Here is a 10,678-nt window from a genome sequence, read left to right as displayed (position 1 = left end):
AATGTAGGAGACAAATAAATATCAATATCAAATAGTTTAATAATACATTCGGGAAAATTTAATAGATATATAATAATTTAAAATATCAAATTATATATGATTATATATAATTTTTTAATTATATATATGTATTATATATATGTATATAATTATATATATTATATATAATATAATTATATAAATTATATATGATTACATATAATGTTATGTAATTAAATATAAAAAAATTTTCCCGGGCTAGCATTATTATGTATATATAAGGTTGACAACGATATACAAAATACAAGATTAAATAACATGTAGGCTATATGTGGCTGTATCAGCTTTGCATTAATTATTGTATCTTTTGTTAAATGTTCTTTTTAAAATTGCTTGGCTACTGCAGACAAATTTAAGCAATCAATCGTTATCGTATTGACTTAACTCTTATCATAGACCAGATTCTCTAGCAAAAGTTTTTATTTTTTACTTTTATATCAAGAATTCGCAATATCTGTTTGATTCATGCTCAGGTTTTCAGTTCGTCGACGTCTCGGAGAAATTCGCGCAGAGTGTTTAGATGCCGAAGAACGGCAGAAACTTCACATAATTGGTCTTGAAAGTTATAAAACCGTTTAATCATTTCAACGAGAAAGACATAACCGCGCGCGCGTCGGCATAATTCGCCACGTAGCTTTCGCGACGTTTCCCCTGGATCGTGAGCGAAGCTTTCCCACCATTAGAAAGTGTCCTATGAGAGCGACTAGTTACATATTGTTCGAGACACGTGCGCAAAAGCACGTAGCGCATTTAAGCGTACGCCGATGGTTTTGGCAGACGGTGAGTTCGACTTTCCTTTATCCTAAATGGCAAGCCTTCTAGTTTCAAACTTTGCCGTAAGCTTCGCTTGGGGCACTTAGCAAATATTTGTTATCAGACTCGTGCTGCACTGCTTGTAACTTCGGAGGTAGAAGTAAAAAGTGCCGCTTCTTTATTACATTAAGTTTCACGGCTACCTGGCGAACAGAGTGAATTGGCGGAACAATTCGTATACAAATAAACATCATCCCGTATAAACAATTACATTCGCGTTTGCGCTTTATCGCGCGCCATATAAGCGACGTAACGCTTTCACTGAACACATTCGAGCTCCTATCCAATAGTAGGTACGAACATTTACGATTATGTCCGCATATGCATGTGCATAGAATCGGAGAGCATTAAGTACATACGACTTGTGTCGTTGACATTACTCTAATGTAGCCCATGTGGACACCAACAGAAATCATCGTACAAAAAGCGACAGAAATACTTTCTCTTTTAGATCCTCTTCAAATTGAAACAAATTTCTTTCTCTACTGCTTAGAGAAAGGTGCATATTATTTAAATTATTTTTTATTACATTTTCTATCTGGTATTGATTTCTACGTAAATAAATATTGAAAATTGTCTCTTGAAGTTTCAGATAGATAGTACATACTATAATTTAATCTTTCACCAATAACAAATTAATTATTAATTATTTTAAATCTTATTACAACACACTGGAAAAAAATGATTAGCTAAGCAAACGCTTAAATATCTACGGATCTAAATAATCTCTCAAAGTATCGAATCGATGAGTTAAAAGAATTACATTTATTAGGAATCATAACCTGATACGGTAAAAATGAAAGATAATGGAAACAATCTCTAATGATCTTGACACGTGGTTAAGATCATCACCCTGAGTGACAATTGCAAGGTTTTAACTGTCGCTTATTTTTCATTAAAAAGTTATTAATACAAAAGTTTGAGTCATATGTACCAGTTTGTATCAGTGTAAAGGAAGTTATTTGCTGGTGTTTATAAATGGTACACCTGTGCGCAGGAAAGAGGGCAAAGCCCTTCTCTCTCCAACTCCCACTCCGAAAATTGCTTCGTGTGTAAAATTGTAAATCAATGTGGAGCAGCATAACAATAGACTTCGGTTCTCTTTATAAGTAATAGGAGATGTGGGGTGGCTCTCGTTTTACATGAAAGTTGGATATCCATGTGGACAACAGTACAATGGAAGAACTCGTTTTGCTCTGTAAGCAGAATGGATATGAGATGACCCTTGCTTCGCGTGGAAGTCGAAAACCCATGTGGAACAGTACAATTTTCGACTTGCACGCGAAGCGAGGACTGTCCCACACTCCCTTGCTTACAGAGCAAAACGAGTTCTATCATGGTACAGTTTCACATGGGTTTCCGACTTCTACGCTAAACGACAGCCACTCCACACTTCCCCTGTTTACAGAGCAAATGAGGTCTATAATTGTACTACTGTTTCACATGGGCTTTCGACTTCCACGCGAAGCGAGGTCCAGCCCATACCCCTTTCCTTTGCTTACAAAGTGAAACGAGGTCTATAATTATACTGTTTCACACGGGTTTTCGACTTCCACCAATTTTCCACCTTTTACTTACACAAAACGAGGTCTACAATTGTTCTGGTTCACATGGGTTTTCAACAGCCATTGGCTTTCATGAAATAATTTCTGATTTGAATTTAATATTTGATTCAGGTTAAGTTATATTTTTTCGGGTTGTGGGTACAAAAAGCTTCATCTTTCCACGCATTTACTTAATATACAATTATGTAAATAATGGGATACATACGCTAGATAAAGTTCAAAATGTAAAGTTAAGCACACGTTTACATTGTCAAAACTTTTTTGTTAATTAGTTTTTACTACAATATTCTATAAAATTATCATATTTTTGATAATGTTTGGAGATATGACCCACACATCCTCAAGTAAAAATATTGATGAGATACGCTTTAGGCGACCGGTACACATTCAGCCCTTCTCTATAAATTGCGAAAAAATTAAGTTATCCATAGTCTCTCTTTAAAGTCTTAAATTGCAATGCTAAGCGCAATGCTCTCAGTTCGTACTTCTGCATGCTCTCAATTTGTTCATAAAAATATTTACAAGTACCGTATCAGGGAAATTTCACTGCTTTCTGGTTGTACACAAACGATCGTGGAAGCAGATGAAACGGGTTAATTGAGCTTTCTCTGCTTCCTTGAAATCTCAAAGAGATATAAGTGTATTTCTTCTTCTTCTTCTTTACACAGCCGGAATGTTTCCATTACCGCGGAAATTCATGGACGTCGTTCGCATCCATGTTCCCTATTGCGAAATCTGTGCTCGCGAACGCATTTATATGCCTGTGCGGATTGTGAATTAACAAGGGATACATGGTAGAGATCTTCACACACACACACACACACACACACACACACACGCGCGCGCGCGCGCGTAGAGGGAATGAGATTGAAATCGGTTTATTATATTCTGGGTCAAGCCCAGTCAGAAAAAGAATACGCGTATTAACAGAAATAAACTAAAAGAAAATAATGCAATTGCAGAGAATGAGTTAGTAACATGCAATTACGCGTAGAAAGCTAATGGAAATTGCAGCGATAATGCAACCAGATATACAAAAAGACTGTAAAGCGTAGAGATAAAAGAGATATATTTGTGAATTTTACCAATATTTTAAATTGAGTGATTTAGTGAAGTTGGTTAGTGAATGAACGAGTTCTAAGTAAGCATTGTAATAAAAATCAATTATTGGTAATTTGCGCCGCAAATCGATATATAAAAAGAGAAAGAGTCAATTCTTCTTCATTAAGTTTATTGAATAAAATACTTTCATTTCCTCAACGAGCCACTTCGTTAGTTAAGGGAAATGAGTGAAGCTATTTTGTAAAAATCGACATTGCATGAAATTATCCAATTTTTGATTCTTGAGAGAGATGTATACGCATGCCGCGCACAATACACGGATCATCGCTGTATATGAGAACTGCAAGAAGAGCAGAAACTGAAAAATCTGAAGAAAAGAATGGCCGAAGTGCGAGAGAGAGAGAGAGAGAGAAGCGCTGGGCCGATCGTAACACGGGAATTCGCGCGCCAAGAGCATTACCAGGAGAAGATGTTCAGAGATTGTGCCCTCGAGCGCGACGTATTCAGGTCACTGGTACGTTCTCCTCGGTCTCCCGCCCCCGAGGATTGCCCTGTTTCATCCTTGTCTACTACCCTGTCATGTGAACACTACTTTGCCGCCTTCCGCGCCGTCGCTCGCCCTTGCCGTTCCCATCCCCCTCGTCAGTTTCAATCGAAACGTCGTGTCGGTAAAGAAAATCAGCATAGATGTATACTCGCGGATGCGATATTTCCGCGTAATCAGAACTGCCTTCAACTTTACCGAAAGAAGCGCGTTCGCAGGTGCGAATGACGCGAGAAAGCGTGAAAAACGAAAAGTACCTCAAATGTTAAATGACTCTGACATTTTTCTTTTTCAATCTTAATGCTCCCTCTTTTTGTCTTTTCCTTTCCTTTTCTTATATCACGTATATACAGAGTGTCAAAAAAAGTTTTGACTGTAAAAGTTTATAAATTTTGAATATAGTAGTGTTCACTAAAATATAATAAAAAAGCTTGTAATAAACAAAGATTAAAAAATCAATACTTACGAAGTTACAAAGCCTTGATTGTTGTTTCTATTGCAAGTGTTCTATATAACGGTCAGCTATTTCTATACAAATGTTTCAGCCTTTCAACGCGGAGAAGCTTATGTTCTTTCGAAAATTCCTGGCTTCTCGCGAATCTGCTGACAGGCATTCAAACACGTGCTTCTTCGCATTGAAACACTAGATAGAAATGACTGGCCATCACATAGAGCATTTACAGTAGAAACAACAATCAAGGTTTTGTAACTATTATAAAAGAAAAAGAGAGAGTATGATTTTTAAACTCATATTTATTGAAAGTTTTTCATTATTTTGACGAATACTGTCAAATTAATGAGTGTTATTAAAATTTATAACGTAAATGTCCCAGTAATCGATCATGTAACAATATAGAGCCAATATTGTTGAATTTTATGAGGATTTATGTCAAAGTGATTATTAATTATATAATAATTGTTAATTAAAATATAAAATATTATTAAAAAAATAAAAAAATGTGTTAATTACTTTGGAAATAATAAAAATTTGTAAAGCATCAGAATAAACGATTCAAATGCTTGTTTTTGTGTTTATAATATTATAAAACATATACAAAAAATATTATTTTAACAAATATATATAATGTATCTTGAAAAAATTGAGAAAAATTATTATGATATAAACTTTATTGTTAGTTGTGTATTTTTTATTTTTTAATATTAACTTTTATACTTAAAATAATAATTATAAATATGTTTAAGTGTTTAAAAATTAGAATTTCCATAATGTTAGAATTTTGATATCATAAAGAAGCACATTTAGAATTAATAATAAGTTTCTGTACGTTTCTCCAGATACAGGGACATATGCGGTAATTGGGACATTTCCTTTAATCCTTTTTCTGAACACCCTGTATACTAAAACAAATTAGCTACGGGTTTATTCTAGATGATATCGGTGGAACGTTAGTTACGAGATGTTTCACGCTTCGTATCACCATAAAATGAAATTCTCGCAAACAAACAGATCTTATTTTGTAATCCTCTCTCGCGCGCGCAAATTACTCGCTCGAGAGTTCCCGTTGCCGATCTGGAAAACAGTTTGTTATATTTCATCTGGAAATAATTCATCGACCGGCGTAATTTTTTTCGCTTATCCGATCGCATTTGCCTCGCGTTTATTATCGCGATGCGGTTTGACATTTTGAGAGCACACTTATTGACTTTTGTATCTTCTTAACGTCTCCAAAACGAGCACAAACATCAGGGACTAGGGAGAGGCATCCTTTTTTCGATATTGCCGTTCTCAAGTCGATCGGACTATTTCTGCGGCTTGCCGCAGCTTTGTTCTGCCTGTCGACTCACCTCTGGAGTGGCGACCTCGATATCTTAAATAAAGGTTCATTATCGATAAAACGACTGGTTCGTCGCCGTCGCTTGCTTGTCGTCGTCATCGCGGTCGCCCTTGACGGGCCGTTTGATATCAATCGATTGATCGATTAAATAACTACCGCGCGTTCAAGGATAGCACCACAAGATTGGGATCTTATCTCTAAATGGCGACTTCCGGCGATTACGCGTCACCAGACGGGACTGGCAATTTAGATGCTGGTATATAATGCACCGTTTGCTTAAGTTCTGTGACAACGAGATTACCGTATCTCCGCGAAGTTGATATTCCGTCTTCAGAATTTCAGTGTAATTGATAGACTTCTGGCTCTCTTCCGCAAAGAGCTCTAAAGTTCTTCCACCGGAGACATTCTGTGACATTCATGGATTTGAGAGTAACAAAATGAAAAAAAAATCAAGAATTGAAAGTGCGCAATATATTCTCTCTCTCTCTCTCTCTCTCTCTCTCTCTCTCTATAAAAAACTTATAGGACTCCTATTCAGTCTTGTAGTGAATTTTAACTTTTATTAGAGGACAATTACAGAAAAGATTTCTAGATTCTCTCAATGCTACTATTCTTCTATATCATAAAATAAGATTGATATAGGAACAATCATAATTATTGTTGGGAACAGAATACTTTATTCTTAAATGGAAAAAATCTTATGTCTAGAATAAAATGATCTTGGTGCTGTCCAAGATCAATTTTCTTAAACAGATTTAAATTAGATAATGGAAATTTATGACGAATCTCATAATATTCTTGATTTCAATAATTTTAACTGAAGAAAATTTAAAGAATTTTTTTTCTGATGAGATGTCACAAAGACCGACAAAAAAATAGTACAAAAAAAGTAAGTACCAAAAATTCTAGTCATACCACTATAGCCAAAGATCTTAAAGACTTATGCTGTATGCGTAAGCAAACCTTGTTGAGTTTTCGCGGATACATTGATTATAAAGTATTGCATGTGAATCTTTTTTTACGAGAAAGTGTTTGTTCGCACTATTTTCTGTTGGTGATATCTCGAATAGTGAGCAAATTTTTATTCCAATTACAAGAATATACAAAGTTAAAATTTATACGTATTACTCTTGACTGAAAATAATAAGTCAATCTTATTTAATTCGATGAAGGAGAACAGGAACTAGAGACTGCATTTTAATATCGCTTTATTTTTATATTGCACAAGGTTGCAATAAAATTAAATACGTTTAAGAATATTTTTAGTCTCGCTGTAAAGAATCTTTTCTGAGAGGGCAGCGAGTCATTCGCAAACATACAAGCTTAATGTTCACTCTTTTAGAGTGACGTTTCACTAAATGGATTGCTAATGCAATTTTTTAACGTTAGATAAATCATACCAGTATAATTTTCAGATGCTAAATGCATGTATTTTCTTTTGTGATAATAAAAATGCAAAATCCAAATTAATTGCGACATACATTTATGTGCGTTTGATTATATAAAAGATTATATAGTTTCTGAGACGCGATATCTATTTCAAAACCCTGAAGAGAACGAATTTCCGGAACTTGATACACTAGAACCATTTACAGACACGGCGCGCAGTTTCTCGAAACACTTTTGCCTTTTTCTCTCGTTCCATTCCCGTTCTAATAATGGCTTAACGTTCACGTGGCATCGCGGGCCGGTAGATCGAAATGCTCGTTCTGTTTATACAGGCGTGTGTTTGTTTGCGCCGGACAATTCCACCGGTAACGTTTATCCTGCGAAAAGGTGCATCGCGACCGCCCGCGCGCCGTTAACGTTCCACCGAGGTTTCTGGCAGCCCGGCGGTTAGAAACATCTCCAACGCATCGCAATATCCTTTGCCAATGTCCTTTCGGAAATGGCAACGACAACGTGCCGCACATCGTCGTCGTATTCATTTGATATCTGCTGTCCTCGGGAGATATCTGTCGTGCCGCTCTCCCTCGCATCTGTCTCGCGCACTCCACAAGTTTACGTTGCTCCGCAAAACTTCCGACAGGAGCTGAAGTAGTTATTCCCGACGCAAGACACATCCTTTGAGTGATATATTTCAGGAATCAGGGAAAAAATGTAACTTCCACTTGTATACCGTACGTCATGCATGACTGATTACCTTATTTAAGATATCTTTTCTTATTATAGATAGTAAATGTGTGTACGCGCCTGTGAAACTCTTTATCAAAAGTTACGTTTACATGTATGAGATAGCTATGTGTCCACGCATAATTCAATTTATCATTTTTATTAAAAAGAAACTTTTATTTTGTATTTTTTTACACACATTTTGTAATAATAAATAATTCTTTTACATAAGTTTTTGAAAAGATTTTTTGATAAAGTTACAATTTATTTAAATACTATATCCGCACATACAACGCAATGTTAATAGTATTAAATGAAATGTGTTTTAAAACTGTAATTCTCGAAGCAGAATAATAAAAAGATTTGGCTCTGTTGAAGCTGTACATGATGTTCAAAAGATTAAATTTCCCGCAATCATTGTACAACAGCATTCTGAAATTTAACACAAATAAAAAATTCTATAAAAACTTATACCAATGGCTTTGTAGTACACTCGCCAAATTAAGATTAAAATATTTTTATTAGGATATTTATTTTCCGAAGGATTAAATATGTCACTATTTAAGGATATATATGTCACAAATATTAAAACAAAAATTTTATCTATTGCTCTATTTGCATTGTAATACCTATCTATGTAAAATTTGATCTGTGCATAATTTTTTTTATTAGTCATTTTAAAAGTCATGTAACTTTTTGTCCGTGATTTTTATATAAAATCGCGCTTTGCAGTTTTTGTACTCATTTGCAAATTTGATGAGAAAGTGTCATTACGAATTAAATCAAACTTTTTACATGTTACTGATATAACTTTAATAAATATTCAAAGCAAAAGTTTATTATTGATTCACTTACTCATTTAAAAGTTATATACCTAAAAATAGGATCATTTTTGCTGCATAAGCCAATTATAAGCTAAATTTTTTGTTATTTTCTTCTTCAGCTAGTTTCAGCTATTAAAATTCAAATATTTGCAACTAAAATTTGTTGTTATTTATTAGGAAAAAAGTAATAAACTTAAGAAGCTTTAAATTTAAATAACTTTCAGCTGATATTGTAAAACTAAAATATCCTTAATTGAGCAAAATTAATAATTATTTCAAAAGCTAACACAATCATCAAAATAAAGCAACACTAGCAATCAAATTAATTTTAAATGCTAGAAATAGATTATTCAGAGTATAAGGTTTTTTATTTTATTTGATAATACATTAATACATTTACAAGAGATTTACAAAGGACACAACCAAGTATTTCCCTTTAATTTTAACAAGCTTGAACTGTGTAAAGTACAGATAAAAATAAAAGACACATTTTTTCTAAGTGTGTATTCGCACGTTAAAAGGGTAAAACACCTCTCTGAAAGAAATCGATTATCTTCTTTTGAAGTGAATATCGTCAAAACTATAAAAGATTGAAAAGAATTTTAAATAAGAATTAAATAGTACCAAGAGCGCTTTATAATATTTTTTTTTAGTTTTTATTGAAAAAAGTTTTATGTGTTTTAAAAAAATTTTTTATTATTATATTATAAAGCTCTCTTAAAACTATTCAACTTTTGTATACAAAATGTTTTCTATCTTTATAGCTTCGATGATATTTGTTTCGAAAAAAAAACTGATTTTTTTTTATAGGGTTTTATGTTTTACCTTTTTAACGCGTACAAGAAAACACTTATAAAAAAAAGTGCATTTTTCTTGTATTTGTCTATATTTTATGCATATATTTTTATCTTAACCAAAGTTTATTAAAACTGAAGGAGAACACTTGGTACATACCTATCTCTTGCTAGTGGCAGTGGTAAATTGGTTCTCAGCAATAGTTTTCTTTACTGATATTGAATCTTTTTTCGACGATGAGATATCCTCCCATGGGTATGACCTTATTGTTGGTAGCAAAAGCTCAATACCTGGCCTAGATTTTATTCTGAAAAGAGAAGTTAATGTATCCGAAATAGAATAGATAATTCGCTTGTTGTAGAATACAAGTGAACAGGCTCGTATAACAGAATAATTCAAGAACTAGATCATATAATAAAGCGACGGCTCCTACAGTCGTCCTCCGCTTTATTACATGATCCAGTTCTTGAATAGCAGCGTTTACCGGATCTTAATTAGTTTTAAGAGAAGCGCGCTGTGCAAAACGTTACGCAATCGTCGGAATCTGACGAATTAATTCACACATGATGTAATTGTAATTAAATGTAGTTTCTCAATTGAGTGAATGACTGAGAGAGTATTGTGAGATTGTAATGAGGGAATCTGTAAGGAAGAGGAGGAGAAGGTGGTCTGAGTGGCACCGGGCAACAGCGGAGCAATGGAATGAATAATTCATTATTTATGTGTTTTCTGTTACTCGCGGAATTGTTTATTCCCATTCGGCGAAAGACGAATTTAAATATGAATTAGAAAAAAGACTTTTTTATAAAATAGTACGGTTATTTTTGTGTATAATTATTACGTTAACAATTGCACACTGTTACAAATCTTGACAATAGTTCGTTTATTTAGAAGCATGATCATAAGATACGAGATACACAATTATTGATCTTGTTCTGAGATGGTGATACTTTTCCTAGCTCGTAAAAGTAACGTTACGCGGCGGATATGCAGTTTCGTGATCGTCGCGTAATATCGTAAGCACGAAGAATCGAGAGACAAAGTTCTCAAATAATAAACTAAAAAAAAAAGGAGGAAAACAGAAAGAAGAAGAACAGGGGGAACCGTCGGCGGCGGTAAAAGCACATG

Source organism: Solenopsis invicta, chromosome 6, assembly GCF_016802725.1.
Source record: "Solenopsis invicta isolate M01_SB chromosome 6, UNIL_Sinv_3.0, whole genome shotgun sequence".
Classification (NCBI taxonomy): Eukaryota; Metazoa; Arthropoda; class Insecta; order Hymenoptera; family Formicidae; genus Solenopsis; species Solenopsis invicta.
The sequence above is the reverse complement of the archived record's forward strand: the minus strand, read 5'-3'. Positions refer to the sequence as shown.